The 19,627-nt window shown below is 39.6% G+C and overlaps 1 protein-coding gene across 3 annotated transcripts in view; it reads right to left on the bottom strand.

The window, feature by feature from the left end:
• HHAT (hedgehog acyltransferase) overlaps positions 1–19,627 on the bottom strand; it is a 346,077-nt gene that overhangs the window by 68,875 nt on the left and 257,575 nt on the right. The window lies entirely within an intron of this gene.

Consider the following 19,627-nt stretch of genomic DNA (forward strand, 5'->3'; position numbering starts at 1 on the left):
CAGCAGCACAAATGGACTAAGACAATGTTAACTCTACTCAAATCATACTACAATTAAATGCATATCTCACAAATTCCAATAATAATACCAAACAGAGTTTTGGGGAACTTCACCAGTTCTAAGATTCAGACAGAAGAGTCAACAGGCAAAACCAGCCAATGCAATTCTGAAAAAATGCCAGAAAAGGTAGGGGCCTTCCCTAGCAGAAATCAGGACACAATTTAAAACTCTAGTATTTAAAACTGGAATAATCAACTAGATCAATGCAATAGAATAGATAGCCAAAAAATGAATCCAAGTCTATTTTGATACTTACTATATATTAAAGGTGATCTTTTAAATAACTGAGGAAAACATAGAGTATTCAATAATACAATTTTAAAATGTAAAAATGATTCATAACTGCAAGCCATACAAAAACAATCAGTTGACCAAATCTGGCTCATGGACCTTAGTTTGCCAACTCCTCTATCCTGTTTTGTTCTTGGTAACTGCCCTAAAGAACCACGTACACACATGTACAAGGAAGCTCAAAATGGAGTCTTCACTGCAGATGCATTATTTGCAAGAGAAAAAAATAGAAGAAACCTGAATTTTCAACAGGAGAATGGCTAAATTATATATCCATACCATCCATATCATTCCTGATTACACAGATCTGCATATACTATCATAGAGTCATCTTCACAACATATCAGTGAGGATGAAAAGAAGTGCAAATTTTAGAATATTTCTCAAACCACACAAACACAAAGCAGCAAAGGTATGGGAGACTACATTTGAACTGATAATAATGGTTACCTCTTGGGGAGGAAAATGAGCAGGGTGTGGTTGTTGGGGGGTGGGTATCCCCGAGGACTTTCAGCCTCATCTCTCTCTATATATATTTTTTAAAGCATATGGTCGTGAATGACTTCATTAAGTTAAAAAGAAGTAACGGGGGGAAAAAAAAGAAAAGAAAACCTAGGAATCTTTCCACTAAATGACCTTAGACCCTGGCCATCTCCCTTGAGCATAAAGAGTCAAGGCACATGGGTGGGAAGATGAAAGTCTGTCGACCATCACACCCAAGTGATAGCTGCTCATGGTACTGGGGGCCTCCCTCTCCAGGCTACACTTAGGTCCCTTGGGACTACTGAATAAGCCTAGGATGTGACAGCTGTGGCCTCAGCTATACTCTGTTAAACCACAAAAACAACAGCTTAAAGCAAGGCCTCCTTTTTAAGTAACCTTAATATTTTAAAATCTAAGAATGATTCACCAAGTGATAGGACACAAAACTCCTCTAGCGATATCCAATTAAACAACATAAACATCTCTGATGCCTTCACAAGCCTCATTAAAATGCAAGTAAACATTTGAAAAGGATATACATCCACAGATAAAAAATGAAGAGCAGGGTGAGCAAAGTCAACCCATTTTAATTAGAGCAGATTAAAGATTTAGCAGATTTGAGATACCCGAATACTAGAAGCTAAAGAGATGAAAGCCATTTATACACCAAACACCCATAAGGTCCAGGCATAGAGGCACCAGGTACCACAGATGGCAAGAGTAACCCATGAAGAAGAAAAAAACAGGAAGATTAGTTAAAAATCTGGGTAATAAACATATAGAGCACGAGGTTTCCCTCTTCCTCCTTCACCCCCAGGATAAAAGTTCTTTCACAGATAAATTGTATCAAAGAGAATTTAAAGGCAGAGACAACGGGCACAGTAAAATTTTAGATATATACCAAAGATGTTCGCAGTAATGCTTCCAGAGCAAAAAACAGAATACATACAATAATGAAGATGGCATTTCTCAACAGAAAAGCTAAAAGCTAAAAGACAGATAATATCTTCAAAATTCTTAGGACAAATTACTTTTCAACCTGAGATCCAGTGCCTAATCAATCAAGTGTGAGAGTAAAAATAAGACATTTTTGAAAATACAAGGTCTCAAAAAACTATCTCCTATGGCCTTTTTCTTAAAAAGCTACTAAAGGATGTGCTCCACCAAATCAAGGGAGAAAAAGAAAAAACAAGACCCAGCACAAAGAAACAGGGATTTGTTAAAGGAGAGAGGAGAAGGGAAGCATCAGTGCAACAGCTAAACAGAGCAACTAAAGAGCAGTGAGTCAGGTAGGAAAAGAGGATGGAAGGGCTTCAAGAGAGATTCTCCAGGAAAGGAAGAGAATAGACAGATGAGCAGATACCTCTGACCATGTGGAAAATTCTATCTGAGGGATTTTCTAGTTCTATTGGAGAATCTGGGAAGAAGGAGGGACAGTAAACTAATGAAAGAAAAAAATGGCAAGGCAATTCTTCACTTAAGTGGAGGAAACAGTTGTGTAAGAAAGGAAATGTACTTATATTAAACAGTTTGGCAGTGAGCCACACTTACCATGGTGTGCTGAGTGCTGAATTAACAACAAAAAAAATGGAGTTATTATATTAGGAGGAAAAATAGGGAGTAGGTTTAAGATGCTAACATTTCATGAAGAAAGCAGTTAATAGTTACAATTCATAAATGAAGAAATAGGCTGGGTGCGGTGGCTCATGCCTGTAATACCAGCACTTTGGGAGGCCAAGGCAGGTGGACCTGACCTGAGGTCAGGAGTTCGAGACCAGCCTGGCCAACATAGTGAAATTCCATCTCTACTGAAAATAAAAAAAAATTAGCCAGGTGTGGTGGCACATACCTGTAGTCCCAGCTACTCAGGAGGCTGAGGCAGGAGAATCGCTTGAACCCAGGAGGTGGAGGTTGCAGTGAGCTAAGATCAAGCCACTGCACTCCAGCCTGGGCAACAAGAGCAAAACTCTGCCTCAAAAAAGGAGGAAAAAAAAAGCATAAATGAAGAAATTAATAAAATTAGTGTACACTTTGGAAAGAAGTAAAAATCACAAACAACTAACAGAACTGAACGTTGCTGTTGCTGGGGAAAGGGACCCAAGAATGGGATGAATGGAGGCTGCTTGTTTGCTTATTTATTTACTTATTGCATTCATACTTGATGTGTGAGCCATGGACGTATCTTACTTAAACTTTCAGGTTTCAGTTTTTCTCCTGGTAAAATGGGAATAATGATAATACACGCCTATAAGGCTACTGTTAACATCACATGAGATAATGTGGTAAAATTCCTTCTGTGAACATTCCCTTTTTAGTTGGACCAATTTTTCAGAGTAGTTATTTAATAAACAGGTTGAGAGGAGACACAATCGAAACCCATGTTGTCCAAGTACTGAGGGCTGGAATATTAATCAGTCCAATGCCCAGTATGCATAAGCAGCAAAGAGACATGAAGTGAATGGGATGATCTAAGTAGGAGGGGTTTATCAAAAAGAAGATTCTTCTAGTCTGAAATCCAGGAAGCTTAGATCATGTATAACTGGGTTTGACTCCCTCCTTCATTTAACTAACTGTGTTCTGAGATAAATTATTTACCTTCCCCAGTCTCCAGTTTCCCTATCTGTAACATCTGTAACACTGGAGGTAGTAACACCTACCCTGGAGGTTTGCTACAGTGGTTACATCAAATAACAAATGTGAAAGATTCTTGTACAGTATCTGGTACCATTTCCTCTTTGGCAAAGGGTGGCAACTACAACAGCCCTAGTTTGTTCTGGAGAATGACAACTCTAACTTTCAATTTCTTTGTTGTTGTTGTTGTTGTTGAGTCTTGCCCAGGCTGGAGCACAGTAGCTATTTGCCAAGTACAATCACAGCGTGCTATAGCACAGAACTCCTGGCCTCAAGCGATCTTCTGCCTCAGTCTCCTGAGTAGCTGGGACAACAGGCACATGCTATCACAACAGGCTGATTTTTATTTGTTTTTGTAGCAAGGAGGTCTCACTGTGTCTCCCAGGCTGGTGTCGAACTCCTGGCCTCAAAGGATTCTCCCACCTTGGCCCCTCAAACTGTTGGGATTATAGGTATGAGCCACTACATCTAACTTTCAATTTTTAACATAAATCAAGCATCCAGGATCAGCTAATCAAAACCTCCCTAGGGTGAATCTGTCCTGCTCACCTCTCTCTCAATAATTTTTAGTTAGACAACAGTATGCATTTACTGTAGCAAAAGTTGAAAATATAAATAAGCAAAAATAAGAAACTATGTATCACAAATAATACCACCAGTAAGAGTTAACCACCACAATTATTTTAGTATATAACCTTTCACATACTTTTCTGTTTATGTGTATTTTTAAATAAAAATAAGGTTTTATTAAATCTATCATTCTTTGGTGATCATTTAAAACTAATATGTCAAGAACATATTCCCTCTTAATAAAACTATTTTAGGCTGGGCGCAGTGACTCAGGCCTGTAATCCCAGCACTTTGGGAGGCCGAGGTGGGCAGATCATGAGGTCAGGAGATCGAGACCATCCTGGCTAACATGGTGAAACCCTGTCTCTACTAAAAATACAAAAAAAAAAAAAAAAAAAAATAGCTGGGCTTGGTGGCATGCACCTGTAGTCCCAACTACTCGAGAGGCTGAAGCAGAAGCTTCACTTGAACCTGGCAGGTGGAGGTTGCAGTGAGCCTAGATTGCACCACTGCACTCCAGGCTAGTGAGACTCTGTCTCAAAACAAAACAAAACAAAACAAAAAAACTATCTTAACATCACTGTTAATAGCTGCAGTCAGTTTGATGGATGAACTTCACCTTTTATATTATACCCTTGCTTCCCACCCTTCCGCAGACAGTCAGTGTCTGTTCCAGCAATTACTCCAGCCTATTAGGTAAACTACAAGTTTGACACCAGAAGAAAAAGCAAGATCCAACTTAAATTGTGTTTCAATACATGTCTGTAATCACAAGTATATTGATACCAACCCAGCTTATCTCTAACAAGGCCAGCAGCTGCTCGAAAGGCTTTTTAAAGCAGAGTTTATTTCTAGGTCTTCGAAGGAATGTGAGATACTTTAGAAGAATTTTATTTTGGAAGTCCTGCACATCTCTGCCTTAGATCTTTAAAAATCAGTCCATGTGCATGCACACACACACGTTGCACACATATAGTCACAGCATATGTACATATATAAATATACATTGTAAAAATATATTGCAGTGAGTATGTGCATATTATTTTAGGAAGAAACAAGGGGGCTATTTTTCTTTCCATCAGTAACAGGAACACTGGAAATTCAAGCTTTGTCACCTCCAGTGGGTAATTTGGATTTAAGGGAGAAAAAGATACCCAGAATTGGAAAGACACAGCCAAATCTTCAACATATACATACTAAGATTATTTATTTTTCCCAAGTTCATCTATGGAAAGCTGCTAGGCACTAGACTGCGATTAGAGCAACCACCATTCATCTGTGCTGCAGAAACAGAGACCAGAGACTCACAGATGAAGAATCAAACTCCACAAACCACTGAGAAAAGCCAGTTTTAACGATTTACATTCACACTGTGGATCTCATCTTTGGCTCAGTACTCGTTCCTGAGATTATGGTTTCTCAGGTGAGAGTATGCATTAAGCAGGGAGAAGGTATAAGAATGCCATGATAGCAGCCGATGATTGGAGCAGGACACCTGTCTTACTCCAGAAGAAACTGAGCAGCCGAGCAAAGGCAGCAGAAGGCCAAGCACTGGCCAGTCCTGGCGCTCATCAGTCCAGGAATAACTGAAAATGGGTTCTATTTCAAAGCCTTCTATCTGTCAGATAGCTGACTCAGTCATGGAAAGTTAAAAAGAACCCTTGAAAATGCTTTCGCCATACTAAACATATTTGAACTAACATGGAATTATTTTCAGAATTCTACCTCTTAGACCAGAGAGGTTAAGATTCAGGCTTCCAATTCCCACAGAGAAGAAAATGTATAACCAGTGAATTGCATAGTGTGTTTCCTGCATTGCTAATGATCCTTAGGAGTGGGAGACAATGCTGTGGGGGTGCCAATGGGTCGTAATCCACCAAGGAACACACCGTTCATAACAACACGCATTGCTTTTTCCAGACCCAGAGGCCTGGGTGAGCACTAATAAGCTGGCACAACAGGCTAATTTGATGTGTGGGATTAATATGTTAATTTAATGCTCTCCTGTTTGGTTAAGTGGTTTCTGTTCCTAAATTTCTAAGCATGGCATTCAAATCCCTTTATATGGGAACCATGTGGCCTCTCTAACTGCCCTTCTTCCATTTGTCTTGGCAGCCTCGTGACCTGGATACAGAATGCCCATGCCTGACTTCAGGTAGCACATGCACTGTTCTCCCAGCCTGCAATGCTAGTCTTCTTCTCCCTCCTGACCCTAGCCAAATCCTACTGTTGATTCTCCAGTGTGCTATTCAAGCCTTGGCTCTTTAATGAACCTTTCCCAAAAGCTTAGCTCACACTGACCACCATGAACATCAGCTGCCTCTGTGCCTCATTCTGGCCACTCGCACGTAATGCTTTACAGTGGTCCTCAACTGGTCTGTGCACATCTCACCTCTCCATCTGGATCATAAGCCCCTGGTGGGCAGGGATGAACTCTCACAGCTTTCTTTTCTCACTGCCAGCACTCTCATTTTACTCGACCCCTGAGTAGCATCACCACCGTGGACCACTTCCTCTCCATGAAATCTCCCCTCTTCTTGGTTTCTGTGAAATCACCCTCTAGATTTTCCTCCTCCTCAGCTCCCCCTCGATCCAACTTCTCAATATTGGTGTTCCTTGGCTGCCTTTTCTTCTCTTTGCATGCGTGTGCGTGCACACACACACACACACACACTCTCATACACATACTCTCTCTCTCTCTCTGAGTCTCCAATATTCTCATGGCTCCAAAATATCATCTATATGCTCCCAAATTTCTATCTCTAGCCTGGGCCTTTCTTCTAAGCAATGCCTGGGAAGACTAGGTCAATCAGTATTTTATTATGTTTATAAAGGCAAGTTCATTTGTCTTATAGATCTCTTAGCTCTTCATAGAGAGAAGCTCCCATTTCATGGTTTTATTATGTCTTTAATCCAAAGCAGTCATCATAATGTGAGTACTGTGATAGGAGGCCAGGCAAGACACCTTCATTCATGGCAGGGATCATGTCTTATTCAGTTTAGAGTCCTTCAGTAATGTGCAAAGTGTCTTCTACATAAGGTGCAGAGAATTTTTTTCCTAAATGAGTAAGTTAAGAAATGAATAGCCACGTTGACTATGCCTAAGTGGGCTCTGTCGAGAAAGGGTACCATTTTCTGGAGAAAATGGCTTATGTCCAGTAAGTGCTTGATTTCAATTTGTTGAAAGAAATCCAAATGGAGGAGGAATAGAAGGCCATGAGCCATTATCAAATGCCACAGCTCTTCTCAAATTTGCTTTATACTCCCTCAGAGGCTTAGTTGGGGCTTGGACTACTGACCCCTAGCGAAAAGGTTTTCTAATCAGGCCAACTAGATATGTATGTCTTGCCAAGCGGTGAGTTAGGATTCCACAGAATCAAATAACCATAGTTTGGATCACATTGATCAATTTACAATCAACAATACTTTTAAATTGGTTGATTTCTTAAACCCAATTCGGAATTCTCTATCTTCAAAATCAAACTAATCAACATGGCCAATACATTGAATTACCACCACCACAGAGTCTTTGGGTTCTCTCTGATGCCCCAGAACATCAAATCCCTGCCATGACCATCAGACTGATTCTCGGTGGTTTTCACTGGAGGCATGTTTCCTCAATTAAGTGTATAAATAGAAATTTTACTGCTTCAGAAAGGATATAAATCAGCTCAGCAGGACACTCTTGGGGCAAAGAGGCAGAGGCAAGGCTGGGAGAGAAGAACGTATTTAAATTATTCAATGAAATGGAAATCAGGGGTGGGAGTAGGTGAACTATTTGAGATATAGACTCTTCTTTGGGTAGGAATAATCGACAAGCAGCCTGAAGGAGGCTTCCTTCAAAGGAGAGATCAAACTGAGAATTGGCATGAAGTGGTGTCACTTCAAAATGTTTCCTCTGATTAAAATATTTCAATGCTAAACAGAAATCCTCACTCCCTGGAGAGTACTTGTACAGAGAAAAAGCATAGTGCTCCAGCAGTAACTCCTCTATGTCCACCCAGCTTGGGTGCTTTGTGAAAATGCCTTTTGTTAGCTTCCTACAGCTCTGTGCCTCAGTGAGTCACAACCAACAATCCCTCCTCTCATAAAGCAGCAGGCTACCAGGAAGACTAATTCCTCCTTACCCCATTCTTTCCTGTATATATATTTTGTGCACTGAGCATTATAACAGCATTTTGCCATCGCTAGACCTATTTGTATCTATGCTGCTGCTTAGTAAGATAGTCCCCCAATACTCAATAACTCTCAGTTTTAGTTTTTTTTCAGTATTCAATCTATATTCTTCATGTTGCTGCCTAAGCCTATTTCATCTTAAACTCCCTCAGTGAGTGAAGTCAGAAAATATCATTCATTCTTTCTTTTATTCAAAAAGGCACTGCGCCAGGAATCGGGATAAGGGTCAAGAATACAGTATTTCTGACCTTATGAGGCTTACAGTTCAGTGAGGGAATAAATTATGTCAAAAATTTCATTTCAACTGTGATAAATATAGCAGAAGAGAACATATACAAGGTACCCAAAATAAATTATCAAATGGGATCTAATTGAGTTAGGAGGGCCAGTGAAGGGTTTCCAAACTAGATATCATTTGAGCCGAAATCTGAAGGATGAATAGGGGTGGAGGGGAAGGAAAGAGAGCATCCTAGGGGATGGAAGTACCTGTGTTGGGGAGCTGAGGCTAGAGGGATCAGGTATGTAATGAACAGAAAGAAGAACAGAGAGGTGAGGGGGGAGGAGTGGGAAGAGGCAGTAAGTGAAAGATCAGATAGGGTGTCATAGGTCATCTTAAATGTTGTGGACCTGGTTCTAAGACAATGGGAGTCACTATAGGATTTAAAAGACAGCAACATGGTTAGGTTTTTATGGAGAAATATCACTCAGGACTATGAGGATAATAAATGGAAGGGGGAGGAAGTGGAAGCAGGGGATTACTTAGAAGCTATTTGGTAGACCAGGAAAGAAATGAGAGCAGCTTGGATTAGGATTTCAGTAGAAATAGAAACAAACAAAAAAATTCGAGATCTACTTAGGAGGTAGAATGTACAGTATATGCAGATCAATCTGAGGGGGAGAGAGGTACAAAGGATAACATAATGGCTTTAGCCTTGAGTAGCTAGATAGATGGTGGTGTCATTTGGGGAAAGAGAGTATGCTGGAATTACTGGGAGGCAGGGGGTCGCGAGCTCCATATTACACGTGCAAAGTCTGAGAAACCTGGTAGATTTCCAAGTCAAGAGGTTCAGCAGCCAGTTGTATATATGAGGTGCCAAGAGCATTAATGAAGATCATTCCAAATAACAGCAGGGTCAGACACACTATATGCCTTTAACCTTTAATGTTTTCTAGAAGTGGGGGTATGTTCTAGAGCTGCACTGTTTAAAATGTTAGCCATTAGCCATATGGGAGATATTGGGATCTAAACTAGTTAAAATTAAATATATTTAGAATACAGAATGTAAATAGGCACTAGCCACATTCAAGTGCTCAGTGGGGCTAGTAGCTACTGTACTGGACAGTGCAATTAACATTTCTGTCACCACAGGAGTTCTATCAGACAACCCTGTTGTAGACGATCAGAGGGCTTCCTATTTACAGCACTCAGCTCTGACAAGTATTTGCGTGAATGTTCAGCTCTCAGTCTACCAACACCAAGAAATAGAATTCTTCTATATTTTGATCCCCAAATAAGGCCTTGGGGTTGAAGATGGAGATATGAAAGAAGTGGGAGGTGAAGCAAGATGGCCAAATAGAAGCCTTCACCAATCATTCTCCCTGCAGAAACACCCAATTAAATAACTAGCTACACATAAAAACCCACCTTTATAAGAACCAAAAATTGGATGAGCAATCACAGTACCTGGTTTTAACTTTGTATCACTGAAAGTGGCTCTGCAGAGGGTAGGAAAGACAGTCTTAAATTGCAATGCCACCTCTCCTCCATCCTCCAACAGCAGCCACATGGAGTGACAACTTGTACACTTGGGGGAGAAAGATCACAGTGACTGTGGGACTTGGCACTGGAACTCAGGGCTGCCCTGTCACAGCAGAAAGCTGGGCAGAACTCAGCCCAGTGCTCGTGGAGGGGACACTTAGAACAGCCCTAGTCAGAGGGGAAGCATCCATCCCAGTGGTCAGAACTTAGATTCCAGCAACACTTGTCCCCAAGGGCTAAGGGGCTCTAAGGTCATAAATAAACTTGAAAGGCAGTCTAGGCAACAAGGACTGATTCCTGAGCAAGTCCCCATACTTCGCTCAACTTCAAGCCAGTTGATTTCGGGGACACGTGACCTAGTGAGTCACCAGCCAGAGCATCCAAGGGAGTGCTTGCATCACCCCTCCCCCAACCCCAGGCAGCATAGCTCACAGCTCCAAGACAGATTCCTTCCAAACTTCTGCTTGAGAAGAGGAGACAGAAGAGTAAAGACAACTTTGTCTTGCAATTTGGATACGTGCTCAGCCACAGTAAGATAGGGGGCCAGGCAGAGTTTTGAGGCCCCCATCCCAACCCCTACCTCCCAGACAACATTTCTAGACACACCCTGGGCCAAAAGGGAACCCACTGCTTTGAAGGGAAGGATGCAGTCCTGACAAAATAAATCACCTGTTGACAAAAGAGCCCTTAGGCCCTGAATAATCAACAGTGGTAGCCAGGCAGTGCTTGCTGTGGGCTTTTGGTATGACTCAGAGACTTGCTGGCTTCAGGCATGACATAGCACATTCCCTGTTGTGGTAGCTATGGGGAACTCCTTCTGCTTGAAAAAAGAAGAGGGAAGAGGAAAGAGGACTTTGTTTTGCAGCCAAGGTATCAGCTCACCCACAGTGGAGTAGAGCACCGAGTAGGCTCTTGGGGTCCCCAGTTCCAGGTTTTGGCTCAGACATTTCTGTACCTGTCGTGGACCAGAAGGGAGCCTACTGTCCCGAAAGGAAGGACCCAGGCTTGGCAGCATTCATCACAAGCTGAATGAAGAGCCCTTGGACCCTGAATGAACACTGGCAATAGCCAAGTAGTACTTGCCACAAGCCTGGGGTGGTGGTAGCCAAGGGAAAAGACTCCTCTGCTTGTGGAAAGGAGAAGGAAGAGTGGCAGGGACTTTGTACTGCAGCCTGGGTGCCAGCTCAGCTGTAGTAGAATAATGTATCATGTAGATTCCTAAGGTTTCCAACTCCAGGACCTGGCTCCTGGATGGCATCTTAGGACCCACCCAGGACCAGGAGGAACCCATAACCCTGAAGGGAAGGATACAAGTCTGGCTGCCTTTGCCACCTGCTGATTATAGAACGCTAGGGCCTTGAGCAAACATAGATGGTAGCCAGGCAGTAGTTATTGTAGGTCATGGGCAAGACCCAGTACTGTGCTGGCTTCAGGTCTGACCCAGTGCAGTCCCAGTAGTGGTGGCCCACAGGAGTTTTTGTGTCACTCCACCTCCAGCTCTAGGCAGTTTAGCACACAGACTCCATTTGTCTGGGAGAAAGTAAGGGAAGAGAACAAGAGTCTTTACCTGACAATCCAGATAATTCTTCTGGATCTTCTCTAAGATAACCAAGGTAGTACTTCTATGACTCTGCAAGACCCACAGTATTACTGGACATGGGGTGCCCCGTAATGCAAATACAGTTAGAGCAACCAAAAACTTAGATCACAATGCCCAAGTCCCTTCAAATACCTGGAAAGCCTTCCCAAGAAGGATAGGCACAAAGAAGCCCAAACTGTGAAGACTACAATAAATACCTAACTCTTCAGTGGCCAAATACCAATGCACCATCCACAAGCATGACAACCATCCATGAAAATATGACCTCACTGAACGAACTAAAGAAGGCACGAGGAGTAAATCACTGAGACACAAAGATATGCGACCTTTCAGGCAGAGAATTCAAAATAGCTACTTTGAGGAAACTAAATGAAGTTCAAGACAAAACAGAGAAGGAATTCAAACTCCTATCAGATAAATTTAACAGACACTGAAATAATTAAAAAGAATCAAGCAGGAATTCTGAAGATGAAAAATGCAACTGACATACTGAAGAATGCCTCAGAGTCTCTTAGCAGAATTGATCAAGCAGAAGAAAGAATTAGCACACTTGAAGATGAGCTATATGAAAATACAGTCAGAGGAGATAGAATATAAGAGAATGAAGCATGCCTATAAGATCTAGAAAATAGCCTCGAAAAGGCAAATCTAAGAGTTACTGGCCTTAAAAGGGAGGTAAAGAAAGGAAAAGACAGGGGTAGAACATTTTTCCAAAGAGATGATATCAGAGAACTTCCCCAAACTAGAGAATGATATCAGTATTCAAGTACAGGAAGGTTACTGAACATCAAATAGATTTAACCCAAATAAGACTACCTCAAGATAACCAAACTCCCAAAGTCAAGTATTAATAAAGAATCTGAACAAGAAATGGGGAAACGATTCCCTATTTAATAAATGGTGCTGGGAAAACTGGCTAGCCATATGTAGAAAGCTGAAACTGGATCCCTTCCTTACACCTTATACAAACATTAATTCAAGATGGATTAAAGACTTAAATGTTAGACCTAAAACCATAAAAACCCTAGAAGAAAAACCTAGGCAATACCATTCAGGACATAGGCATGGGCAAGGACTTCATGTCTAAAACACCAAAAGCAATGGCAACGAAAGCCAAAATTGACAAATGGGATCTAATTAAACTAAAGAGCTTCTGCACAGCAAAAGAAACTACCATCAGAGTGAACAGGCAACCTACAGAATGGGAGAAAATTTTTGCAATCTACTCATCTGACAAAGGGCTAGTATCCAGAATCTACAATGAACTCAAACAAATTTACAAGACAAAAACAAACAACCCCATCAAAAAGTGGGCGAAGGATATGAACAGACACTTCTCAAAAGAAGACATTTATGCAGCCAAAAGACACATGAAAAAATGCTCATCATCACTGGCCATCAGAGAAATGCAAATCAAAACCACAATGAGATACCATCTCACACCAGTTAGAATGGCAATCATTAAAAAGTCAGGAAACAACAGGTGCTGGACAGGATGTGGAGAAATAGGAACACTTTTACACTGATGGTGGGACTGTAAACTAGTTCAACCATTGTGGAAGTCAGTGTGGCGATTCCTCAGGGATCCGGAACTAGAAAAACCATTTGACCCAGCCATCCCATTACTGGGTATATACCCAAAGGATTATAAGTCATGCTGCTATAAAGACACATGCACATGTATGTTTATTGCGGCACTATTCACAATAGCAAAAACTTGGAACCAACCCAAATGTCCAACAATGATAGACTGGATTAGGAAAATGTGGCACATATACACCATGGAATACTATGCAGCCATAAAAAATGAAGAGTTCATGTCCTTTGTAGGGACATGGATGAAGCTGGAAACCATCATTCTCAGCAAACCATCACAACGACAAAAAACCAAACACCGCATGTTCTCACTCATAGGTGGGAATTGAACAATGAGAACACTTGGACACAGGAAGGGGAACATCACACACTGGGGCCTGTTGTGGGGTCGGGGGAGTGGGGAGGAATAGCATTAGGAGATATACCTAATGCTAAGTGATGAGTTAATGCATGCAGCACACCAACATGGCACATGTATACATATGTAAAAAACCTGCACGTTGTGCACATGTACCAACTTAAATAAATTAATTTAAAAAAAAGAATCTGAAAAGCAACGAGAGCAAAGAAACAAATAACATACACTGGAGCTCCAACACATCTGGCAGAAGATTTTTCAATGGAAACCTTACAGTTCAGGGGAGGGTAGCAAGACATAAAGTGCTGAAGGAAAAAAACTTTTATCCTAAAATAGTATATTCAGCAAAAATGTCCTTCAAACATGAAGGAGAAATAAAGACTTGCCCAGACAAACAAGCTGAGGAATTTCATCAACACCAGAACAAGAAATGCCAAGGGCAGTTCTTCAATCTGAAAGAAAAGGATGTTAATAAGGAGTAAGAAATCATCTGAAGGTGCAGAACTCATTGGCAATATCAAGTACACAGGAAAATACAGAATACTATAACAATGTAATTGTGGCCTACAAACTACTCATATATTGAGTAGAAAGACTAAAACACAAACAAATAACAACAACAACTTTTAAAGACATAGATAGTACAATGAGACATAAACAAAAACAACAAAAAGTTAAAAGCAGTGCAAACAAAGTTAAAGTGTAGAGTTTTTATTAGTTTTCTCTTTGCTTATTAATTTGTTTATGCAATTAGTGTTAAGATGTCAGTTTAAAATAATGGGTGATAAGATTATTTGCAAGCCTTGTGGTAATTTCAAATCAAAAAACACACTGCAGATACACAAAAAGCAACAAATTAAAACACACCACCAGAGAAAATCACTTTCACTAAAAGACAGAAAGGAAGGAAAGAAGGAGAAGACTATAAAACAGAAAACAAATAGTAAACTGGCAAGAGGGAGTCCTTATGTATAAATAATAACATTGAATGTAAATAGACTAAACTCTCCAATCAAAAGACAGAGTGGCTGAATAGATTAAAAAACAGGACCCCATGATCCGTTGGCTACAAGAAACACACTTAACCTATAAAGACACATAGACTGAAAGTAAAGAAATGGAAAAAGATATTCCATGCCAATGGAAACCAAAAAAGAACATCAGCAGCTATACTTAAATCAGACAAAATAGATTTCAAGACAAAAACTATAAAAAGAGACAAAGATACATATCATCATTATATAATGATAAAGGGATCAATTCAGCAAGAAGATATAACAGTTGTAAATAACATATGCAACCAATATTGGAGCACCCAGATGTATAAAGCAAATATTATTAGAGCTAAAGAGAGATACCCCAATAACAGCTGAAGAAATTACACACCCCACTTTCAGAATTAGATCATCCAAACAGAAAATCAACAAAGAAACATCAGCTTTAACCTGCAGCACAGGTCAAATGGACCTAATCGACATTTACAGAACATTTCATCCAATGGCTGCAGAATACACATTCTTCTCCTCCACGTATGGATCATTATCAAGGATAGACCATATGTTAGGCCACAAAATAAGTCTTAAAACATTTTTAAAAATGAAATGATATCCACTATCTTCTCTGAACAATGGAATAAAAGCAGAATTCAATAACAAGAGGAATTTTGGAAACTATACAAACACAGGGAAATTAACCAATATGCTCCTGAATGACAGAGGGTCAATGAAGAACTTACAAAATTGAAAAACTCCTTGAAACAAATGATAATGGATACACAACATGCCAAAACTGATGGGATATAGCAAAAGAAGTACTAAGAGGAAAGTTATAGCTACAGGCACCTACATCAGAAAGGTAGAAAAACTAAAAATAACCTAATGATGCACCTTAAAGAATTAGAAAAGAGCAAAACAAACCCAAAATTAGAACAAAGGAAACAAAGATCAGAGAAGAAATACATAAAACTGAAACAATGAAAATACAAAAATCAATGAAATGAAAAGTTGGTTTTTTCCAAACACCGCATGTTCTCACTCATAGGTGGGAAATGAACAATGAGAACACTTGGATACAGGAAGGGAAACATCACACACCCATGTCTGTCGTGGGGTGGGGGAAGGGGGGAGGGATAGCATTAGGAGATATACCTAATGTAAATGACGAGTTAATGGGTGCAGCACACCAACATGGCACATGTATACATATGTAACAAACCTGCACCTTGTGCATATGCACCCTAGAACTTAAAGTATAATTAAAAAAAAAAGAAAAGTTGGTTTTTTGAAAAGATGCATATAATTGACAAGCCTTTAGCCAGACTAAGAGAAAGAAATCAAGAAAGTAATCCCAATTATAATAGCTATGAATAAAATTAAATACCTAGGAGTTAACCAAAGAAGTGAAATATCTCCACAACGAAAACTATAAAACACTGACGAAAGAAATCAAAGAGGACACAAAAAATGGAAAGATATTCCATGTTCATGGATTGAAATAATCAATATTGTTAAAACATCCATATTACCTAAAGTAATCTACAGATTCAATGCAATCTCTATCAAAATACTAAGGACATTCTTCACAGAAATTTAAAAAAAAATCCTAAAACTTATATGGAACCACAAAAGACACAGAATAGCCAAAGCTATTCTGAGGAAAAATTACAAAACTGGAGGAATCACATTACTTAACTTCAAAATATACGACAAAGCTCTAGTAACCAAAATAGTGAAGTATTGGGCAAAAACAGACACATAGATCAGTGGAACAGAATAGAGAACCCAGGAACAAATCCACACATCAACAGTCAACTCATTTTCAACAAAAGTGCCAAGAACGTACGCTGGGGGAAGGACAATCTCTTCAAAAAATGGTGCTGGGAAAACTGGATATCCATATAAAGAAGAATGAAACTAGACCCCTATCTCTCACCATATTAAAAAAAATCAAATCAAAATGAACTACAGACTTAAATTAAGGTCTCACAATATGAAACTACTAAAAGAAAACACAGGAGAAACTTGCCAGGACACTGGAGTTAGCAAATAATTCTTTAGTAATACCCCATAGGCACAGGCAACCAAGCAAAAATAGACAAATGGGATCACATCAAGTTAAAAGTTTTTTGCACAGTAAAGGAAACAATCAACAAAGTGAAGAGACAACCCACAGAATGGGAGAAAATATCTGTCAACTGTCCATCTGACAAGGGATTAATAACCGGGATATATAAGGAGCTCAAACAACTCTACAGGGAAAAAAACCTAATAATCTGATTAAGAAATGGGCAAAGATCTGAATAGACATTTCTAAAAAGATGATATATGAATGGCAAACGGGTATATGAAAAAGTGTTCAACACTAAAGTCAGAAAAATTCAAATCAAAACTACAATAAGATATTATCTGTCCCCAGTTAAAATGGCTTTTATCTAAAAAGCTGGTAAGGATGTGGAGAAAAGGGCATCATTGTACACTGTTGGTGGGAATGTAAATTAGTACAAGACCACGGTATGGAAAACAGTTCACAGGTTCCTCAAAAAACTAAAAACAGAATTATCATATGATTCAGCAGTCCTATGGCTTGGGATATACTCAAAAGAAAGGAAATCGGTAAATTAAAGAGATATTTGCACTCCCATGTTTACTGTAGTACTATTCACAATAGCCAAGATTTGGAAGCAACCTGAGTGTCCATCAAAAGACAAATAAAGACAATGTGGTACATATACACAATGGAGTATTATTCAGCCTCAAAAAGGGATGAGGGCCTATCTTTTGCAACAACATGGATGGAACTGGGAGTAATTAAGGGAAATAAGCCAGACACAGAAAGACAAACTTCACCTGTTCTCACTTGTTTGTGGGAGTTAAAAATTAAAACAACTGAACTTGTGGAGACAGAGAGTAAAAGGATGATGACCAGAGGCTTGGAAGGGTAGCTGGGGGGAAGGATGGTTAATGAGCACAAAAATATAGTTATATAGAATAAGATGTAGTATTTGGTAGCACAACAAGGTGACTGCAGTCAACAATTATTATATATTTAAAACTGACTGGAAGAGTATAATTGGATTGGTTGTAACGCAAAGAAAGGATAGATGCTTGAGATGATGGATACCCCATTTACCCCCATGTGATAATTAAACATTGCATGCCTGTATCAAAATATCTCATGTACCCCATAAATACAAACACCTACTATGTACCCACAAACATTTTTTGTAAAGAAGATATGACAAAGAAAAAATAATTTTTGTTATTTAGAGATCTGCTAATCTATCTTAATAAAACAGATGAAGGATATACACCATGAAGAAAGGGTGTGATGGTTAATTTTATTTGTAAACCTGACTGGGCCCAAATATTCACTTAAGTATTTATTATTCATGGGTGTTCTGGTGAAGGTGTTTCTGGATGAGATTAACATTTGAATCAGTAGACTGAATAAAGCAGATTTCCCTCCCCAATGTGAGTGGGCCTCATCCAATCTGCTGAAGTTCTGAATAGAATAGAAAGCTAACACAATATTTTTTTCTGTCTTCAAGCCTGACTGTCTTTGAGCTAGGACACCGGTCTTCTCTTGCCTTTTTTTTTTTTTTTTTTTTTTTTTTGGACTGGAACTTACACCATCAGCTCTCCTGGGTCTGAATTTCTCAGGCTACAAAATCACATGGTCTAATTCTGTATACTAAATTTCTTTACCATCATCCCTATCCCCCTACCAAAACACACACACATCCTATTGATCTGTTTCTCTGGAGAACTCTGAATAATACTGAGGATGTGAGGGGCATGCAGAATTAACTCACAAAGCCAGTAAATCTTCATTTGGATTTTGACAGAAGAACAGGAAATTGATTCATGGAAAGAGAGGGAAGAAGGGTAACCTAAGTGGGGAAATAGTTTACTCAAAAAATTGTGTGCATTTGGATGTTGTGTGGAACTACATAAGAAACAGGGTACTGGAGGAAGACTCTGTGTCTGGGCAAGTGGAGGAAGAACTAAAGAATCGACCTGATATGAAAGCACTAATTGTGCACTGATTTAACACTGAGGCTCACTCAGACAATGGGGATAAACAGAGTAATGGGAACCTGGCCATGTACTCAAGGAGTGCATCGTCTAAATAGCTGTAACTGCCTACCAGGCTTGTAGGTGATAAAAATAGGTTTCATATATTCTTGCTCAATAACTATGCAAGCCAAACATCATATTTGCAACATATAAGACAAATATTTTGCCAAAAAAATGCATATCAAAAATTACTGTGTACCAAGGTACCTGAATTGTAGATGGAAGGTCAAGTGAGGTGAATGAGTGAGTCCTGGAGCAAGGTGTGATGGAGCAAGGTAGACAGGCAAGAGCTTCATCCTGTGAGTAAGTGTGCTTGATGCCTTGATTTATTTTGAACCAAAATGAACAGGTCACAGGCTACATGGCAGAGTTGGGTTACTCTAATGTTTTAGATTTCTAAAATTATTACTAGCATAAGCTATGGCTCAAAGGCCACAGAGCACTGCTTAACATTAAGTTCAAGGTTAATGTTAGTTGCTTCATGAAAGAGCACAGAAATGTGTTGCAGGGCTACAGACTGGGCTGAAAAGAACCTTCTGACTTTCAAAGGTGGTAACTGTGTTTTCAGGCTTTGGAGCAGAATGCTCAGATTTGAGGATGAAGATTAAAATCTTTATGATACCATCCTTTTTGGTTTTCCTGTGTGTTACATAGCCATGGCTTTCACTGAAATACCATTTTCTGTTAGAATCCACTGGCATTTCTTTCCTGCTGATGGCTGGAAAAATATTTATCTTTATACATACATGAGCATATTTAAATCCCCTCCAATGTGTTGTTTGACTACTCGGTTTATTTCAGTTTTTATTGAAATAACTGTCCACTTGTACTATGGCTATCTTTATAAAAACATATGTAAATGTATCTGTTTTGACAGGGCTTTTTAAAGTGCATTTGCTTTAGTTATTCATACTGGGTGGAATTTAGCCACATTAATCATTTTTCAAATTTTCTGTGTGTGATTGCCTGCCATGAACACTGATGCCAGCACATTTCTTTTTAGCTACTTTTTTCGGGGTTAGAGGAAT

This window comes from Gorilla gorilla, chromosome 1, assembly GCF_029281585.2.
Source record: "Gorilla gorilla gorilla isolate KB3781 chromosome 1, NHGRI_mGorGor1-v2.1_pri, whole genome shotgun sequence".
Classification (NCBI taxonomy): Eukaryota; Metazoa; Chordata; class Mammalia; order Primates; family Hominidae; genus Gorilla; species Gorilla gorilla.